This window comes from Myotis lucifugus, unplaced genomic scaffold (genome assembly GCF_000147115.1).
Source record: "Myotis lucifugus unplaced genomic scaffold, Myoluc2.0 scaffold_49, whole genome shotgun sequence".
Lineage (NCBI taxonomy): Eukaryota > Metazoa > Chordata > Mammalia > Chiroptera > Vespertilionidae > Myotis > Myotis lucifugus.
In genome coordinates, this window is record NW_005871097.1 from 1,426,348 (window position 1) to 1,448,225 (window position 21,878).

General features: G+C 39.6%; 1 pseudogene; it reads right to left on the reverse strand.

Moving 5' to 3' along the window:
• Positions 1 to 330: 330 nt before the first annotated feature.
• Positions 331 to 3,311, reverse strand: LOC102431359 (annotated as a pseudogene).
• Between the last annotated feature and the right edge of the window lie 18,567 nt (positions 3,312 to 21,878).

The window sequence follows — 21,878 nt, forward strand, 5'->3', positions numbered from 1 at the left end:
ATACAAGTCCTTTGGTTGATCTCTCCCCCTCACTCCCACCCTCCCCTACCTTCCCTCTGAGGTTTGATGGTCTGATTGATGCTTCTCTGTCTCTGGATCTGTTTTTGTTCATCAGTTTGTGTTGTTCATTATATTCTACAAATGAGTGAGATCATGTGATATTTATCTTTCTCTGACTGGCTTATTTCACTTAGCATAATGCTCTCCAGTTCTTTCAGACATATTCTATTCATCCACAGCATATATAAATTCATATATCCCCTTTTGACAGAAAAAGCTTGTCCCCCCCCTTCTTTAACAACTGATAGTCAATTTATTAAAAAGGCTGATTTAAGCATCTGCAATGGTGACTTCAATCTCCATTCCTGGCTCAATACTGATGGAAGTAATCTGCTTAACAACCTCAGAAGGGCTGTGCAAGTCAATGAGTCGCTTGTGGATCCTCATCTGAAACCGATCCCAAGTGTCAGAACCCTCCCCACAGGGAGTTTTCCTTGTAGTGATTCTCAGAGTCTTGGTCAGTATCTGGACTGGCCCTTTCACTTTGAGATTCTTTTCCTTTGCGCCTCTGATCAAGTCAGCACACACCTTCTCCAGGGACTTGACGTTGTGGCTGGTTAGAGTGATTCGAATGCAGTGAATTGCCACCTCTGGATCCACGGGTGTCTTCCCGGTATCTTTATTTTATTACTAGAGGCCGATGCACGAAATTTGTGCAAGAGTAGGTCTTCCTTCCCCGGGCTGCCAGCACAGGCTTCCCTTAGGCACCTGGGACTCGGGCTTCCCTCCGCCCGGGGGAAGGCACCCGAGACCTGGGCTTCCCTCATAGCCCCAACTTCGTCCAGAAGGACGTCTGGTCTAATTAGCATATTATTATTATAGATTATTTTTTATAATTCTTTATTGTTGAAAGTATTACATATGTCCCTGTTCCCTCTCCCATTGAACTCTCCCACCCCCCTCCAAAAGCCAATGCTGTGGCAAGGCTTCCTGACGGACTTGTTCCTAGGCTAGAAGAGCAAATAGTGGTGAGTCAGGAGCAGGCAGGATGGTGAGTCAGGAGCCGGTTGGATGGAGCTGCACTGCAGTTGCAACCACATCTTCCTCAAAGAGCTCTCTCTCTTTTTCAAAAAAAATATTTTTATTGATTTCAGAGAGGAAGGGAGAGGGAGAGAGAGATAGAAACATCAATGATGAGAGAATCATTGATGGGCTGCCTCCTGCATGCTCCCTACTGGGGATTGAGCCAGCAACCCTGGCATGTGCCCTTGGCTGGAATGGAACCTAGGACTCTTCAGTCTGCATGTTGTTGCTTTACCCACTGAGCAAAACCAGCTAGGGCTAAGGTAATAAATTTTTAAATGTAGATGAAAAGGACAAAATCCTAGAAATATATAATTTACCTAACTTGATTCAAGAAGAAATAGAAAACCTGAGTAGCCTTATAATCATTAAATGAGTTGAATCATCAGTCAGGTTTTTCCACAAAGAAAACACACCAGGTCCAGATGGTTTTCCATATGAGAAAACACTGAAATAAATTTTGGATGGATTAAAAAGTTAAATGCAAAAGGCAATACCCCAAAACTTTTAGGAGATAATAATATATCTAAATATCTGAATGACTTCAGAATAGAGATGACTTTCTTAAATAAGAACAAAGTTACATTAAGATTAAAATCTTCTGTTCAATAAAAGATACTTTTAAAAAACATGAAAAAGAAAAACCACAAACTGGGAGAAGATATTTCAAACATAACAAAAAAAATATTGGTATTCAGAATATACCAAGAACTCCTGGATGTAAATAAGAAAAAAGACAAATACTAATGTAAAAAAGTGGACAAAGGACTTGAGCAGGCATGCAATAGAAGAAATATGTTTTTAAGAAACATGAAAAGATTGCTTGACCGCATTAATAATCAGAGCAATGCACATTAAAACCACAATATAATATCCCTCATACCCTCCTAATTAACAATAATTGAAATGGAGATGAAATTAACTATTGGCAAGGATATGAAGCAATTAGAACTCTTCAAGCAATTGGTATAACCACTTCCAGAAACAATTTGGTATTATCTAGTAAAGTTGAAGATTCACTCACCTTCTGGTGTAGCAATTCCAGTCCTAGATATATATGCTAGAACTAGGACTTTTTTTTGATGAATATTCATAAGAGCAATACTTTTAATAGTAAAAAAAACTGAAAAAAATTCAATTTATACTACAAGAATGTATAAATAAATTATGTTTTATACATAAATGCAGTGAAAATGAACAAACTACTGCTTCATATTGACATGTATGTTGGTCTGTAATTTACTTTGAAATCATTCAAAAAATAAGATGGATGAATGAATAGATAAAAGGATAGATAAATATGTGATATAACAAGTATAGTAAAATGTTGATGGTAGACTCCATGAGGTGGGTATATAGGGATTCACTGTAAAATTATTTCAACTTTGCTGAGTGTTTGAAGAGTTTTATAATACAACTAGAGGCCCGATGCACGAAATTCATGCAAGAGTAGGCCTTCCTTCTCCCAGCTGCCGGCACCAGCTTCCCTCCCTCCAGCCGACAGGCACCTGGGAACCCGGCTTTCCTTGCAGCCCTGGCTTCATCCGGAAGGACATCTGGTCTAATTAGCATATTAAACTTTCATTATTATAGATATTGGAACAAATAAAGATAAATGCAGCACTAAAATTAATTCAAGAAAGAATGCTCTGTCTGGTGTACCAGTTAGGTCAACTTTAATCTTAAGTTGCCACTTACTTTTCAGAAGCATCTGTAACCATTTGACCCACAGAAGACTGGTCAAATCAAAGAGTGCAGTGACATGTGAAGAGTGAAAGCAGGCTGATATTTCTTGTTGGCATTTTTACCAATTTCCTTACTGGATATATGTGTGGTTTATATTGAATATTTAATCTCTATTAACAAGATTTTTCCTCTGGTTATGAATATCCCTGTTGTCACATGGTCATCTATCTCTAAGTTCCAACTGAATTGTAAACTCATCCAAGCTCTAGTTTTTTGTTGGTTTTTTTTTGTCAGCTAATTCTTTAATATATTCCTGATGTTTGATTTCCAGAATCCCTTTAAGCTGTCAAACTATAGTTTGTAACCTCCAGAGTCACAAACCCAATGGTTCATCAATATCAACTTTGCTCTAATAAACCACAGAGGAAAAGTAGCTCTCTGGAATAACAGATTTAAAGAAAGTGTAAGCTGGATTGTCTGGGGAATAGAATCATACAATCCTCATCATAATGGCTCTTAGGGCTTGGATGCAGTCTGTTCATTCCGTAGATGAAGAAACTGAAGACAGGAGAGATTGTGACATATCCAGAGTGATATAACTATTTAGTGTGGTTATCTTTGGATATTTTCCTCTTTATGCCCATTTTATACTATTCAATAAGATTATAGGATGTAAATGCACATGTACTTGAATAAACATCCACCCTTTCCCCAAAGGGGTGCTTGATTTTAAAGGAACTGTGGGTCTTAAGAGACTCTGAGATCCTATCCAACCCATTTGTGGGGTGAAATGGGAGCAGGTGAACACAGGTGATGGAATGTCCTCCTATAGTCAACCTACAACTTCAATGAAAAGTATCTGTGATGAAAGTATGGATACTTTCTACATTGTAGATGAACCTTCAGTACATTATGCTAAGAAGCCAGACATAAAAAGGTCACATGTTGTATGATTCAATCTATATGAAATATCCAAAATAGGCAAATCACACAGAAAGCAGTTTGGTGGTTCCCATAGGCCAGTGGTCGGCAAACCGTGGCTCGCGAGCCACATGCGGCTCTTTGGCCCCTTGAGTGTAGCTCTTCCACAAAATACCACATGCGGGCACGAATGTACAGTGCGATTGAAACTTCGTGGCCCATGCGCAGAAGTCGGTTTTCGGCCTGGGCAAGTCTGTTTTGAAGAAGTGGCGTTAGAAGAAGTGGGGGGTGTCGGGAGACAAGGCGCAGGCAGGCCGCAGGATACGCAGCATGGAGGAGGCTCACGCGATTCATGCACGAGTTGAGTGAGCCAGTCAGTCAGCAGTCTCATGTGCAGTGGTTAGTGCTAGTCGTGTCCGCAAATCGCACGCGGGTGACAAAAGTAAAGTTTATTAAGTTAATTTTAGGGAACGTTGTGGAGTGAAAGAAGATGTAGTGTCGAGGATTGAGAAAGGTATGTTGAGATGGTTTGGACATATAGAGAGGATGAATGAAAGGAGATGGACGAAACAAGTATACAAGACGAGTGTGGATGGGAGAGTTGGAAGGGGTCGACCTCAGCGAACGTACCTCAATCAGATTGAGGACGTTTTTAGCAAAGGCCAGCTTAGGAGTACCCTAATTAAGTTAATAACAATGTACCTACCTATATAGTTTAAGTTTAAAAAATTTGGCTCTCAAAAGAAATTTCAATGGTACACTATTGATATTTGGCTCTGTTGACTAATGAGTTTGCCGACCACTGCCATAGGCTGAGGGGAAGGCAAATGGGGAGTAACTGCTTACTGGATATAGGACTTTATTTTGAGGTAATGCAAATGTTTTGAAACTAGATAGAGGTGGTGATTATACAACATGTGAATGTACTAAATGTCACTGAATTGTTCACTTAAAATGGTTAATTTTATGTTATGTAAATTTTACTTCAATAAAGAAAATATATCTGTAGGAGGGAGAGAAAACAATATGGCAAAACAATCTGTAGATCTAGGTACAGACCATTGGGAATTCATTGTAATATTTTAGCAACTTCTCTGTTAGTTTTAACTTGTTAAAAATAAAAAGGTGATCACAATAAAATATCTCTAGAAAACTAAGAAATAATTTAATGAGATTGCTAAATTGAGGTCAACAGCTGCATTATAAAATTCATGCAGTTTCATATCATCATTTGATCAGTAGCATGTCAAAAATAGGAACAACTATTACTTCATTGGCCAGTAAAGTTTCTAGCAGTAAAAATTACTTTTTAGGAGAGTCACAATACAATACTGTTTAATGTAGGAGCTTATTAAGATATAAATTTCTGAACATCACTGCCCTTTATTGGGTCACTCTGAACAGATGGTATTAACATGTGGTTTAATGGAAAGATCTGATTTTTTGAAACTTGGTGTGTTTACTCTGGCTTAGTCACCATCAGATGAGTCTTCCACATCTACAGATGTCCAAAAGCAAAGGGTGCATGCTGACTGAGAGTGTCACAGGAGAAACAATAGGGGCATAGGTGACCATCCTGACCATTTCACAGAGTGTTCTCAAACTCAAATCGCATCACAGAAAAGATAACACCCCATCTTGGAACCTCAAGAGAGGACAGCTTGTCTGCCTCCACTGCACAGTGGGTCGAATGGAGTTAATGCCTCCCTGGTTCCCTACAGGCCCGTGAACTAACTGTAACTTTCCTATCCAACCATCTGTGATGCCTGAGAGGTCAAATCAACCTGTTTACACAGGGTGGGAGGCTACTTGTTTCTCTAAGATCTACCAAAAAAGTACACCAAGACACATAAGGTTGCACAAAAACGTGACTATATTTAACACTACTGAACTGTACATTTAAAAGTGGTTGAGATGGTAAACTTAATGTTCTATGCTTTTGTGCTACCATAATTTTAAAAAGATACATAAGACCCAAATTTTATTTTTCATGCAGCAGATCTAAGAATTACTTTCCTTTTGTCCAAAATGAAGGTGTACTGCCAATCTTTAAATCCCAACGTGACTTAACACACTCCAAATGAAATACAATTTTCTCATACAGAGGGAAAAAACCTAGAGAAACACTCAGGCCTCTGTACAAATCTTTGCTGAGCAAGAAAATGAACAATAAGGATAGATTAATGGCAGAAGAACATTAAAAATAGAAAAGAACTATTGATTTGAAGGTGTTACTTCAAAAGATAAGTACCAATAAAGATTGGAGAGCAATAGTCTCCATACTTTAAAAGATGATGTGAACTGATCTATTGTCCTTTAGGGTTTACTCATGCTTTTGAGATGCAATTTACTGTTTATATAGACACTGCTTTGGGATTTAACAAATCATTAAAGGGCATGGAAGGTTCAGTTCATAAATATAACTTTTGTAGAGTGGCAAATACAAGAATGCTCTACTAAAATTCTAATAACTGAGGTTTGCTTTTTTTTTTTTTTACAAAATTTTTCATTTTCTGAGAATTTTGATCAAGCACATGAGAACAAATCCATGCTAATAAATCTTTGATATTAATCTTTTATAAGGAGATCATTATAGAGATAATAGAGCTCTGCTGTCCTATTTGGTAGCCAATGTAAATATGAGGCTTTTAAGCTATTGAAATGAGGCTAGTGTGAGTTGAGATGTGCTGTAAGTGTAATGTACACACCAGATTTCAAAGACTTAGTATGAAAAAATAATGTAACATTTTCTTAATACTTTTTTATTGATTACATGTTAAAATGATATTTTAGATACATTGGGTTAAATAAAATATATAATTGAAATTAAATTCTCACTTTTTAAAAATCCTCACCAGAGGATATGTTTTAGAGAAAGGCAGGAGAGACACAGAAAGATCAACATTGATGTCAAGAGAAACATAGATTGGTTGCCGTACATGCTCTGACCGGGAATCAGATCTGCAACCTAGGTATGTGCCCTGATTGGGAATCAAACCCGTAACCTATTTTGTGTATAGGACAATGCCACCTGGCCAGGGCTAAGTTCTCATTTATTTAATGTGGCTACTAGACAACTTCAATTTACATTGTGTGTTTAGCATCATATTTCTAATGGACAATGCTGTAAAGACCATTTCAATGTTCTATCCCATTCTTTCACTCTTTAAGTGTTTCCATGTATTGTATGTAAACATAGCCATGTGTAAATACAATATCCTAATTATCAAAGTAATATATGTTCTCTTTTAAAGAGTGGAATATGTAAAAACCACTAAGAAAAAAATACCCAGAGATAAACATTCTTCCCTCTATAGTTAAAATGTCTGTTTAAGCATGACTTTTGTGAACACATTTATATTAAACATTCCACTAATAAACAACTCTACACAAAGTAGTGTTGGCACTGGAGCTGATTCAGACAGGTCACTTGAAATTGCTTTTGTTCCTCAGCACTTGTTTCCCAGTGGACTTCTCCTCCATTTAGGTTTATTTAGTTGGAGTAAGAAATGCAAAAATTTGTCATTGTACTTGACCTTACAAATCTCGGGGATGGCTTGGAAATGACTATATCAGTTACATAATGAAAAGTGATCTCTTGATAAAAAATTGCCAAATATAAGAGAAAAAGTATACTGACTGTCAGCATATCAATAGGACTGAGTTGAAGAAACTAGTCTTTTTTTTTTTTTTAATCCTCACCCGAGGATATTTTTTCATTGATTTTTAGAGGGAGTGGGAGAGAGAGGGAAAGACAGAGAGAAACATTGATGTGAGAGAAACACATCAATTGGTTGCCTCCTGCATGATCCCCGACCAGGGCTCAGGCCAGGGAGGAGCCTGCAACCGAGGTACGTGCCCTTGACTGGAATCGAACCTGGAACCCTTCAGTCCACAGGCCAACACTCTATCCACTGACCCAAACCAGCTAGGGCAAACAAGAGTCTTAAATAACATGGGATTTAGTAAACTGCTGGCTGAGATATATTTTGAATGCAGGAATTATGATTTTTAAAAAAAATCACTTATTATTAGCTGTAACACAACAGTGTAACCTACATAACAGTTGGTTAGAATGGAACTTGTCCCATCTCAGATTCAGCTGAGGTGGCAATACTGCAGATATCAGATACTAAAGTGAGCAGAAGGTGAAACCCCACAGACAGAAACCACAGTGGAAGCATTCAAGTTGTTTCTATGATGTGGCAACCCTCCACCAGAACAAGGGCATCAAAAGAGGTCAGGGTATGAAGAGGTTTCTATGAAGAGAGTTCTTGCTGTGCTTTAAGGGTGGAAGGACCACAACCTTCACTGTAAGCCTTGTGGGGAAGACTTCTGAAGGGCTGCTTGGGAGTTTTGGAAAGTATTTCCTGCAGAGATAGAAAGAAAGTGTCCAACTCATACCTAAAAAAGCCCAACATTTCTACTTCCTCTTCACTCCCACTCTAACCCCCAAGGGGTGAGATATAAAAAAAAGCTAGGATGTTATTCTTCTGTAAATCGTGTGTCTTTATCATGGTGGATGGTTTCTTTCTTGTTGTTGTTTTATTTTTTAAAATCTTTATTGTTGAAAGTATTACACATGTCCCCTTTTTCCCCCCATTGACTCCTTCCAGCCCACCCCCACCCCTCGCCCCAGGCCCTCACCATCCCACTGTCTGCATCCATGGGTTATGCATATATGCATCCAAGTTCTTTGGTTGATTGCCTCCTCACCCACCCACTCTCCCCCACCTTCCCTCCAAGATTTTACACTCTGTTCCATGTCTCTGGATCCATGTTGTTCATCAGTTTATTTTGTTAATTAGATTCCAACTATGAGTGAGATCATGTGATACTTCTCTTTCTCTGACTGATTTATTTCACTTAGCATGATACTCTCCAGGTCCCTCCATGTGTCTCAAAGGGTGAGAGATTCTTTTTTACTGCTGCTTGGTATAAATGTACCACAGCTTTTTTATCCACTCATCTACTGATGGGCACTTGGGCTGTTTCTAGATATTAGCTATTGTAAATTACACTGCTATGGACATAGGGGTGCATACATTCTTTCTGATTAGTGTTTCATGTTTCTTAGGATATATTCCTAGAAGTGGGATCACCCGGTCAAATGGCAGTTCCATATTTAATTTTTTGAGGAAATTCCATACTGTTTTTCATAATGGCTGCAGCAGTCTGCATTCTCACCAGCAGTGTACTAGGGTTCCCTTTTCTCCACATCCTCAGCAGCACTTGTCATTTGTTGATTTGTTGATGGTAGCCATTCTGACTGGTGTGAGGTGATACCTCATTGTCATTTTATTTTGCATCTCTCTGATGATCAGTGACTGATAGATGGTTTCTATAGATAGAAATTAATTCCTCAAGACCCAAGAGGAGAAAAAGCCTTTTATTTGAGGAATTTCAGGCATGGAAATAGACAAAGGGGGTGGATATCTGAAGAAGAGGATAGCTGCTCTGCCTCTCATTCCATTCCTCTTCTTTCTTTACTTTGACCTTATGCTAAGAAGTTAGCATAAGTAGACCCTTTCTCAAATAAAATCACTGTCTTCATTTTGGACCTAAGAATATTTCAGAATAAATGCAATGTTTTAATAGAAGTGAAGCTTTTAGAGAGCACATCTATCAGACATGCTTACATAGGCATCATTCATTCTTTCATTTATGTGTCCAGTGCTAACATTGTTGTGGAACTTTTAAAAGATGGCTACAGCCCTGGCTCAGTTGTGGGTCAACCCTTGGTCTCTCTCTCTCTCTCTCTCTCTCTCTCTCTCTCTCTCTCTCTCATAAAAATTATGGCCACAAATTCTTTGACACTCCTTCCATAAATTCGTAGGGCCTAATTCTCCCCTTCCATCATCTTGAATCTGGCCTGTGGCAGAAGTGATGCTATGTGGCTTCCAAGGCCTTGTCAGAAAAAGCCTTGCAGCTTCTGCCTAGTTGTCTTTGAACACCTGCTCTCCAGATGCCTCCCTGTTGGGATCTAGTCAACATGCTGTGAGAAGCCCAGGCCAAACGTTAGGCCAGGCCAGGCTGGATGGACTCAGCAGCATGCCTGTTGGCTATGTAACAAGAAAAGTAGTTTTCTCCAAGTCAAAATGAAAATCTAGTATGTAGAGTCAAACTTTGGGAGAAGCTTGAAGACCAGCAGAGCAATCAAGATTTGTTCCCTTGCCCTAACTGGTTTGGCTCAGCGGATAGAGCGTCGGCCTGCAGACTCAAGGGTCCCAGGTTTGATTCTGGTCAAGGGTATGTACCTTGGTTGTGGGCACATACCCAGTAGAGAGTGTGCGGGAGGCAGCTGATCAATATTTCTCTCTCTTTGATGTTTCTAACTCTCTATCCCTCTCCCTTCTTCTCTGTAAAAAATCAATAAAATATATTAAAAAATAAAAGATTTGTTCCCTAGATTCCATACGGATCAGAGGAAAAGTCCAAGTACAGAAACAAGCACTAGACCACACATGAGAGCAAGAGGACAGTGTAGTTGGGTTGGAAGACTAGATATAATGCTTGAGACTCCAGCACTTTGGTGCCAGAAGTGGGGTCTACCACCCACAGCACAAATAGTTCTGGACCAAGACATGTTGGTTCTCAAGGCAGACTTAGAATTTGTACTTCAGATGATATACTTTCAATATTAATGCCACAGTTATTTAGTGGGGAATCAGAGCTGGCACCAAGACAATTTTTTTTCATTTCCACTGTCTGCTTGGCTGGAGTGGGACCAATTTATATTTTGATGGTTATAGAAGTAGTCATATGTGGAGATCTGAGTTAAATGGTACCATATTTCTGATTTCCACTGGGAATATTATTGTCCTCACAGATTGGTCTAAGAGCACTTGTCCAGTTGGCTTAACTTTTAACTTGGTTGTGAGATTTAAGGATCCCAGAATAGGGTGTCTACTGACTGCTTTGATGTGAATGACCAAGGGCTGTTGTGTGCATGTGCATATGTAGAAAAGTGTATTTGTGTGTGTGTGTGTGTGTGTGTGTGTGTATGTGTGCACATGCACCCCTCCTCCTAAACAAGATAGATTCTGCCAGGTTTGAAAATACAGCAGAAGAACTGAAAACTAGTCCTTTGAGGATCATCTAAGTTTTACCACTTGAAAGTTTAGAACTCAATAATTTTTATATGGCCTTTTTCCTTTTTCTTCAAACCTGGATTTAGAAGTCTGCAAACATGGTAAAGCCATGTCTCTGTTCCTTAATGGCTGTGTGACCCTGGTCAAATTACTTAACCTCATTAAATGGTAGTTTCCTTATCTGTAAAATGGGGATAATAACATTTAGCTCATAAGATAAAACAGCATATTGAAAGCATTTAATGCGATTCCTGGGTCATAGCAAGAACTGAGTAAGTGGAAGCTATTACTGTTAGAATTAAAGGTATTAAGCAAGGGCTGTGAACAGCCAGATGCCACCAGAATTAGGGTTTATGCTTATTTTACAACATTATGAGCAAAATTTATAAATAGAGAGCTAAAATATAGAATAGGCAGGCTCTACACTTAACTAAACCAACCCTCTAAATGGCCCATTATTTGCTACTTAACAAGGTACTTATGAGCTAGTCAATTCTCTTCCAGACAAACAGATGGACTTTCTTCATCTTAAAATAGGCAGAATGACTTTGTGGACCCAAGCTGATCTGGCTTAAAAAACCCAAGCATTTCTTATTTCTATATAAATTAATAATTCAAAACAAAATTTCTAAATAACAAATTTCCATTCCGTTGAAAACAAGAGTCCACTAATGGATGCTTCTAATCTTAGCAACCACTGCAGAGGTATTATTGGTGGGTTTTGTTTTCTCCCTTATAATGCACACTGATGGCCAGGCATTGGCAGCCTTGGAAGCTATCCAACACAACTAGGCAACAGTCCAGGACCACCTTCTTCCTGGGCTATAGATTCTAACATTGTTATAGTGGACTTTTAATCCATTAATTAGCGATGAAAAAGGGGTAACAGTGCTATCATCTGACATCAATAGTTTCAAACAGCCTAATGAGACATCTTAGGATACCTTCCAAAACTGATGAGCTCAGTCACTGATGGGAGTAACTGAAGAAAATGTTCCGCATAGCTGCGATAGCCCCACAGTTCTTTCCTGAACTACTCATGAATCCTGAAACTCAAGTGCATCTGGAGTGTTTTGTTTTGTTTTGTTTGTTAGTTTGGAATGGAAAGTGCTTCTAACTCTTTCACAGCAGAAAATTTATCCCCCCCCCCCCATCACTGCCTGACATCATCAGGTTCCACTCAGGCTTGTCCATTGAAGTACGTGCTTAGGTTAATTATCAGATAAATTACTAGACCTACATTTTAACACTTAAAGGGAAAAAAGGTAATGGCTGTATATTGTTTTGCAAATGTTTTGCCCCTTTCTTCCTTTTCTTCCCTCTCTGCCAAATATTACTCCAACATGGCTATTCAGGGGGGTCTCATGAACATTTCTGTCCTGCTATCACCTTCATGTGGGGCAAAACCATTTAAAATGTGTTTTGTCTGTGCCTGAATGTTAGCTGGTGTGTTCCAGCTGGTTTGGAAGGCAAGCAAAGCACATGCATGCTGAAGGTACGAAGGCAAGAGAGAGCTGGAGAGAGCCCACAATGGTTTAATGCAACACAATGAGATTTAGAACTTAAAGTTTTAGGATCAAGACCAGCAGCAAGTACAACTCAAATTCTTGCTGTCAGGTCTTCTAGCAGGCAGCACCATGTGTACCCATAGCCAGCAGGACTCAGGAGCAAAATATAGAAGAATGGTATGTTAAGGTATGGCTCCCATTCCTTTTATTGGAACTATTGAAAATATATTGTAGTCTAGGGCCAGCTACATAATTTGCTGGGCCTAGTGCAAATTAAAAATGCAAGGCCCTTGTTTTAAAAAAGCAGAAAAACAGTGCCATTAAAGGTACTAAATATAAAATATTTCCTTTCCTCTGTGTTCTCTCTCTCTTTTTAAATTCCGATTAATGTCACGCTATAAACCCTCACAAACTCCTGGGAGTCCCTTTTTGTGATGAGGTGCATGTGGTCTACCGGTTGCCAGGTTCTCCCTCCCACCAGCTACTGGACCTACATCCAGTCCCAGTCCAGTCCTGTCCTAGCTGGGAAGTCAATTTTCCCTTCCCACTGTCCCAACCCATGGCAGATGGCCAACCCGCAAGAAATTGCAACTTCCATACCTGAATTTGGGGTGGGCTAGAGACTCAGATCTACTTAGTTGCCTGATGAACTCACCATGGTGTTGCCAGTCCAAGGTGGGGAAGGCTTGCCCCACCTGAGACTCCATATGGGGCACATGTCCAACCCCCACCCACCCCAATATTCCTGGCACCTCCCTCCCCACCCCCACCTCACCTTACCCACTTCACTCCACCCCATCCCCCAAATGCTACCTCCACTACCCAGGTAGAGGGTAGCAGTGGTCACAGGGCAGAGGAGCGGCCAGGCAGGGCTGGGAATCCAGTGGGTAGAGGAGAGGCGGTGGTCAAGAACCCATCCAGGGAGGTGGAGAGGTGGCAAGAAGTAGATTTAAAGTGGGCCTGGCTCCAAACCCCTAACCCTCATATATTCTATTGTCTCATAGGACTTAACTTACAAAACACAAATTCAAAGATAAAACTACTTAATATGACAACAATAGAGCGTTAAACCACAGTCAGGGCACTTCCCCTGTGCAACAGCACTAATCAGACACCCATGGAACTACCCATGCAATATTCTTTAAAAATGTTCCCAAAGGAAGGCCTCCAGGGGTGACACTAACCAGATTCTCTTAAAGCCCCTGGCTCCTCAGAACTGAAATCCAAAGTTGAAAATATGGGGTCTCAGCATAGCTCCATTTTCTTTATACTTATGTTTCATCTACTTCTGAATTTCCACATAGTGTTTTTGCTGTTTGCCTAATGAGGATAAACTCCTAGCAGCTATCTTTCAGAGCAGAATTTTTAAAGTCTACACACCCTAAATTCATACTTTGGGTCCCAAACTTACCTCAGCAAGCATGAAGGCAAGAAATCGTCCACTGACAAACTCTTAAATGGTTTGAGAACTCTTCATGCAGAATTTTCTAGAACCTAATAAACCTTATTCATATACCTTTGAAACGGGGAAGGCTTTGGGTTTTGAGTGCATTGATTTATAAAAAGATTGATAACCCAAAGCCCCCAGCACATCTGCTGATTTTTGAGTCCAGTATTCTGAGGCAAGGGTGGCATTAGGACCATGCTGGGTGCTGCTTTTACTTCTGTCTGCCCTGTGTCTATATCCCCAAAACTCCCGTCTAAGCTTGGAGCCCCCTAGCAGGCTCTCAAATACCACCATTCTCTTTGTCATCATCAAAGGCATTTTAAAAGCACAGATCGAATTCTGTGATAAGTAAATTATTGAATAAAATAAACCCAATGTTGTTTATCGACTGGCTGACTCTTTTCTCTGCACTTGACAGTCGATTGTCCTAGCTTTCAAAGACAATGAACCATAGAGGAAAAGAACCTATATTATTTGTGAAATACAACATCACATTGCATAGAGTGTATTTGGAATACTGTTAATACAGAATACATTCCTTTCCTGCCTTGTAAAACTCATTTGAGCTTAGTAATATTATACATATTTTCTGGGAATTTGTCTAATTAAAACCAATGTGGCAATAAAATTCTGATACTATTTTGCAAAATTGCCATAAAAGTTGTTTCCTGAAAACACGCCCCTGGTATAGGGTGTCCTTCACTTTTATATCTGCTCATAATTTAGAACCAGAAGGTAATATTTGGGCAATGACCTGAAGAAAGTGAGCGAGTAAGCCATGCATACGTCTGAAGGAAGAATGTTCCACAGAGAAACAGCATGTACCAAAGCTGGAGTGTACTTTGTAAATGGAGAAATAGCGAGGAGGCCTAAGATAGCAACTCCACTGCTCTGTCTAGGAGACCAGAAATCTTAATCGTTTTCCACATTGTATTATTCTGGGAAAATGGAGCCTGAGGCAAGGCTTAAATGCTAATGCTTTCATGGAAGGTATAATTCAGGGCAGTTAAAGTGAGGACAGAATAGAAGGAGATTCAAATATAAGATGATGACTTGTAGCACTGCCACTGCTTCCCAACAAACTTTTTAACAAACTGTGTGAGACATAGCTGACGCTCTCAGGTGCACCCCATGGCTAAATGAAAGAACTGTGCCTCATACAGTCCAGGAGATTGAGAATGGATAGGGATCTTATCTGTTAACTCTGTCATCACCCATCTCCCATTGGTCAAAGTTTGCCCTACAGGCATTACATTTCCTGTACTTCTTCATATAAAATTATATAAAATTTATTGTATGTAAAAGTAGAGTATTTTCTACAAATAAACAAAAACAATAGTCTGCTCCTTCAGTCTAGGTCCCTAAGTGAAGATGACGTGCAGCAGAACTAGTAAGGAATAAACCTTTGCTGATGTAAGCCACTGAGATTTTGGAGTCAATTTTTATTGCAGCATAACCTAGCCTATCTTGACTGATTCAGGGATTCACTACCTCATTAGCACATTAAAGAAGATGAGCAGTTTTTCAGTAAAAAATATGCTTGTTGTTATTTAATATAGTATTTCTCAAACTATTTCGGCTACTGAATATTCTTTCCACAGAGTACTTTAATATTATGGAAGTAGTCTGATAAAACAATCTGTATTATCTTTTTCAAGGAGATTGGGAAGCACGCCCTTTTCTAGAACCATTAAAATATTCCCAGACCTTAGCAGTTTGGGGTATGACTGATATTACATTAACATTTACGCCCAAATTATGGACTCCTAGCCCATCACTACCTGCCCCCCTCCCCCAATCCTTCTGCTGTCCCTGGGACTTTGTAGGACAAGTGAATTACAGGTATTCAAGAAAGTACTCGCCCACATTCTTCTGAGCTATACTTGTTGAGTATCTATTATAGTTACTGATCTGTTCCTCTTCTGTGAGCTGCCATTTTCCATTAGTGGCCATTCCAAGGCCTTAGGGTGCCAATGCTAAGTGGCAGTCTGTGGCAGAGTAGGGCTGAGAAAGCGCGACCCCCTTCTGAAGTCCAGCACATAAGAGAATCTCTGATGAATGGAGCCCCTTCAGCCTTAGGCCCTGACACCTCTCTTTCTAGGATCTTAGAATACTCATCAGATCAGGCACAGGGCAGACACTAGGCCAAGGAATTGTCTCCCCTTGCCCCTCTCTCCAGAGGTATTTCCTCCTCTTTTTGCTCCCAAATGAAAAGCATCTCAAATCAACTCAAGCAAAACCAGGACAGCAGGGATCCTTAGTCTACGACTCAGCTGGGACACCTTGCTTCATGAGTGCCCTTCATGCCCCCTCTGTAGCTCCTCAGTAAATCCAGTCTGCAGTAATAATGGAGGTTGGAAGCCACAACTCTGCTGTCATAAGGACATTGAAAGGATTTGAAAGTTGGTGATTATTCTCATATCCAAACCAAGGGCACCAAACCACTGGGCTGAGATAGTGAACAATGTCCCCAGGCAGTAGACCAGAAGGGAGCTGAAGCCTTTTTAAAATATTTGAATATTCAGACCCCTCTATAGGGAAATTTCCCACCACTGAAACCATATTAGAATTCTCAGCTTTAGTTCCACTAAGTCCTTATGGGGGGGGGGAACTTCAGATGGGTAGTTAGTGAGTTTGTAATGAGAAGAGAGGAAGATGGATGGGAGACATGATGGGGAGAATAAAGAGGGAATGAATCTGATTCTGAAAATAGCAACTGAAGATCAGGCCTAGAAACAACTTCACTAAATGATTGGATGAATTCAGTAATTAAATCAAATTAGTTCCTTTTACTATATTTTCCCCTTGAGAATAATCAGCAGAACTCTAAGAAAAGTATTTGTCAAAGTTATCTCATATTTAATTATCTATAATTCTGTGCCATGCACAGAGGAAGAGAAGGAAAACAGAGCTTCATGGCTTCTACTTAAGGTAAGGTGGCCAGATTCATAGGCCGGGACAAGGAAAGGACAATGAAGGGAACCATTGTCTTGACTGATACAGAGGTAAATTTTATGGCTGTTTTAATTACAAATTTTGATCTATATTTAAAAATTCTTCCTATGGAACTACGAACTTAGCTGAAGACATCTGAAGTGATGAAAGTTTTTTATAGGCTTGCTTCTTAAGCAAATAAAAGTAATGTTTTCCCTGGCAAAGCATTGCCTTTGTGATAGTTGATGAAGTCTTTCTCAAAGGTATAAATGGAATAAATGGGGCTTTGTGGATTAGCCTGTACCTCTCAATTGTGTAGGGGGTGGCTGATTGGTTGATTCCCTGGGTGGGGGGGGGCGGTTTCAGGAGTAATAATAATTCTTAGGAAAGCCACAACCCCCTTTCCATTTAAGAGGTATTGTCCTTCAGTAGAATATCATGTGGAGTTGCTTCTCACCCTAGACCTCAATTTCCTCATTCTTGAAAATTTCTATAAAAGAATCCTAACTTCTGCTTTCACTGCTCTGCACACCCCTATAACTGGATGTTCCAGAAGACATAAAAGCGAGCAAGCCAGGGACACTTTATTCTGATGCCCCCTACCAACTGCACCTTACAGCTCACATTAGTCACCTTGCCTTTGAACCCCTGTCCAGATGTGAGCAGGAGCACACTGAACTCATTTTATGTGCCTCATTGACTCGATCATTTTCTCTTATTATTATTAGCTCATCAGGTTGGCATTTGTGATAAGAAATGGGAAAGCAGGGCAGAACTAGGGGTATCAGAAATTTATTCTTAAAAAAAAGAAATGTATTCTTTGATTGCCTGGAATGACTTTTCCTTAAATATTTGTTGTTTATTTAAAAATATTTACCTAAATCTCCTAATTCTAATAATATTTGATCACAGATATTACCCTTTCAAAGTTTTTATTGATGTATAGTATATATTCAGAAAAGTGCATATAACCTAAATGTGGAGCTCACTAAATTTTCAAAACTTAAACACACACTTGTGGTCAGTACCCAATTTAAGAAAGAGGACTTCCCTGCATCCCAAAAGTCTCCTTCCCCAAATATTCCTTCCAGTCATAACTCCTACCCCTAAGAGTAACCAACCGCCTGACCCCTAATAGCGGGGATCCTTTTTGCCTGTCTTTGAACTTTCTATAAATAGCATTAGACATTTTCCCCCTGGCTTCTTTCAGTCCACATTATATTTATGAGCTCCATCCTTACTACTCCATGTAGTTATAGACTGGTTATCCTCATTGCTGCATAGTGGTAAAAATACACCAGAATTTCTGTGATGGACATTTGGGTAGTTTCCAGTTCAGTGTTGTTATGAGTGGAGCTTCTATAAACATTCAAATTCATGTCTTTTCATCAACATAAGTATACATTTTTGTAGGGTATATACCCAGGAATTACTAAGTCAGGGTAAACATTCATTTAGCTTTAGTAGATACTACCAAACAATTTGTTTGTAGTTGTACGAATTTGCACTTCCACTACCAGTGAGGAGAGTACCAGTTGCTCTACATCCTCTCCTAAAATGTACACACTAAGGGATGTTGTATAGTTTGGTTGCTAAAAATCCAGATTCTGAAACTAAATTTTCTGGGTTCAAATTCCAGCTTTATCATGTAGTAAGTGTGTGACCTTGGGCACCTTAACTTTTCTGTGTCTCAGTTTTTTTAAAAATCTGTAAAATGAGGATAATAAATTACCTATCTCATTAGGTTAAGGATTAAATGAATTAATGCACATAGAATACTAAGAACAGTACCTGGCACATAGAAAGTACTCCATAAGTGTTAGCTATTAGTTTCATTCAAATGTATTGAAATTAATTGCCACCAGTGCAGTAAGGGACTTGTGTCTTATTGTAAAAAACAAACAAACAAAACAAAACAAAACAAAACAAAAAACAAACATAAAATTTCCCACATAACCTGGGGAGGCACTCAGATAAGTGCCACAAGGGGTCTCTGTATGCAGGAGCAAGTCAGCATACATGATCTTAATCTTGTGCTATGCCAATCAAAACTGATTCTTGGGAACTTGAATGTGCAAATTAAACCAGAATGTCAATGCTTTGAAATAGCTATAGGAGACTGTGACTCATGTATAGAATCAATATGATAACCTTTGCTTTTAAAAATTATTAATTAATTAATTAATTTTATTTGGCTAGTAAGCCAGGGACATAACTCCCATTAAATTAGTGACTTCAGTTTCAGTGAATTCCTTACAAACTCTACAGACTTTTACACTCTAGCCCTTGCTAAACACTGTTTTAGGAATTGACACAGATATAGATTTCAGTTAATAAAGATGGATTCAGTAAATATCCAGTGGAGAAAAGAGAAATGATAAAGAATAATAGGAGGGCACTGAGCAGTAAGTTCAAAGACACACAAAGCTGAACCTCACTCTAATCTCCAGACTGGAATTTGTTTTTAACATTAAATGTTAGAAAATACATCTTATGTGTCCCATCTTCCAGTTTAATGAGTTGCAACTCTGGCTGCTGTTAGAATCACCGTGGGAACTTTAAAAAATATAGATACCTAATCTCACACCTAGAAATTCTGATGGAGTATGTTTGTCAGCAGGGCCCAGATGCTTCTTTTTCTTAAGCTTCCTAAGTGATTCTAATGTACAGACTTGGAAAATATTGTTCTTTCTGAGTATCAGTAGTGACAATATTGGTGGTGCCTTTTGAGTGATTTCTCCTCTAGTGGGGTCAGAGGAGTGGTCCTGAATAGTTTCTATGGAGTCTGTATGCTCTGATAAAAAAGCTCCAAATACTGGCTCAATTAGTTTTCATCTAGTATATTTTCTTTCATACTTATAACCTAGGAATATTCCAATTTTATTTATTTATTTTTAAAGAAGTCATAAACAGCATTTGTTACCTTGGTACATCACAGTGGTCTTGTTGCTGTTTCTTCACATTAACTAGTTTTCTGTCTTCCCTCCCTCTTCCCACTGTCTGGCTACACAGTGCATCCTTGAACCATTAGTTCACAGCAACTTTATGCTTATTCCACATTTCTAACACTATTCATTCTCAGGGTCAAAGTTCTGGTCCATAAACCCTTCCATGCAGGAAGTTCAATGCTTGTGAAAGAATATGTAATAAACCAGGCCTCCCAGGATAGCTATCTCCAGTAAGATGACAATGGAAAGTAGCAGCTTGTTGGTTGTCATTTTTCTGGACATTGACCAGAGAATCTTTCGACTTTTGCTCAAGTTTTTATTTGTGTTTATCAGTCTATTCTTGGTGTGTTACAACTGGTCACATTGTGCCCCCAGCTCTTCTATGATTTCCGAGCCAATCTGGTCAGTCTCTGTAGTAATCTGATGAGAACTCTCAATCCTCTGGGCGGCCCGGTTCAGACTGTCAATGCCTTGCAAAAGCAATACCCTCTGAGACTGTAGCTGACTCATATGATCATTCTCTACAGTGTATGTGCCATATTTCATGTCTCCTCGGCCCCCAGGTGTGGCTGTCAAAGGCGTGCTTTTCACTTCCTGGTGGAGTTTGGCAAGGTCCTCCCGGTAGTTTCAAAGCTTAGACATCATAGGGTTACAAAAAGTTAGGAGTGCATAACATAGTTCCTCTTCCATCTCAGTCAGCATTTCATTTGCTTTCTGTTGCTTTTCATCAAAATCTCTGATCAATTTCTTCTTCTCTTCTGTCACTCCAGCCCCCAGGAGCTGCTCCAGCATCCCCCCCGGCCCGCCCTGTAGGTCTTCATGGAGGCCACAGAAAATCGCATGCAGTTTCTCGAAATTTTCTGAGGAGGTGGCGAAGGTGTGGCCATGGCACAGGCCACACTGTGGCAGCAGCACCGAGATTTGGGCTCAGGCCCTCTCCTACCCCAGCAGTCAGCTGCCCAGCCCTGCAGGCATCACAGCTACCACCACCACCACCTAGGCCGCCCAGGAAGAGGTGCTTAATTCCAGTCTATTTTAAGCCTTCCTGTGGTTTCTAAAGCACAATACTATCCTAACTACAGATTTACTATTTCAAATCATATGGGCTGTGATTCAATATAGAGCAGAACTAAATAGAACTAAATATCCCAATTAGTAATCGGACATTTTTTATTGATGAAAAAAGATACATGAAAGTGCATTGAACTGTAAAGCCCTTCATAAAAGAGTGGGATTACATTTATGTTGTTGTTGTTATCACCTGTAGTATTAACTGCAGTAAGATGGAAAAAAACCATTAAATAATCACTGTATTTGGACATGTGAATTTGAACTTCTGGCTCAGTCACTTATTAGCTGTGGGTTCTTGCCCTCTCTGAGCAGATTTTTCATGAAACATGGGAGTATTTAGAACTCAGAAGGAAATTTTGTAGATTAAATGAGCTAATGTAAATGGTATTTGGCAAGGATTGAGTCCTGAGTAAATGGAGGTTACCTTCCTGTATTAGTTAATGCTATGATGCTGCTGCATAAAATACACCCCCTTTCAAAACCCCAATGGCTTACTACAACAACATTTACAGTATTGTTTTCATTCATGTGTCTCTGGGTCAGTTATGGCAGCTCTGCTTAAGGCTATGAATCAGATCGAGGCCTGTTCCATATGTACCTAATTCTGGAACCAGCAGCTTCCCAAGGCATGCTCTTCTTATGGTAGATGACAGATATAAGAAGCACCTAGCAGAAATTTTCAATGCCATTTAACATCTCAGCTCAAAACTCATTCATGATCACTTCTGCCCACTTTCTCCTGGCCAGAGCAAGTCATATGGCCAAGCTCAAAGTCAATGGGACAGAGAAGCATAATCTACCTAGTGAAGTCATGACACAGTGAAGGGAATAGAAAGAAGAATTGTAAACCAATAATACATTCTACCACACTTCCCTTTCCTTCTGCAGGATGCCAACAGAGAAAAAAAGAGGGGTAAGAAGGGAGGAAGTAAATAGTTGGCTCTCACAGAACTCTACCTTATAACTCATTTGTGAGAGTTTATCTGGCCTCCTTTGTAGTGATAGTCGAGCCCTCATGCAGTGGGAGAAAAGCCACTCTCTGGTGCAGCAACTTCCCGACCCCTCCCTGTTTCCAGGTGTTTATGGTGAAGGATGAGTTACTCAGAGGCAGTTTAGAATTCACCAGAAGCCTTCTCAAATCTTGCTTGCATCAACACAAAATAGACAGAAGCAGTAGTTGATGAAATTC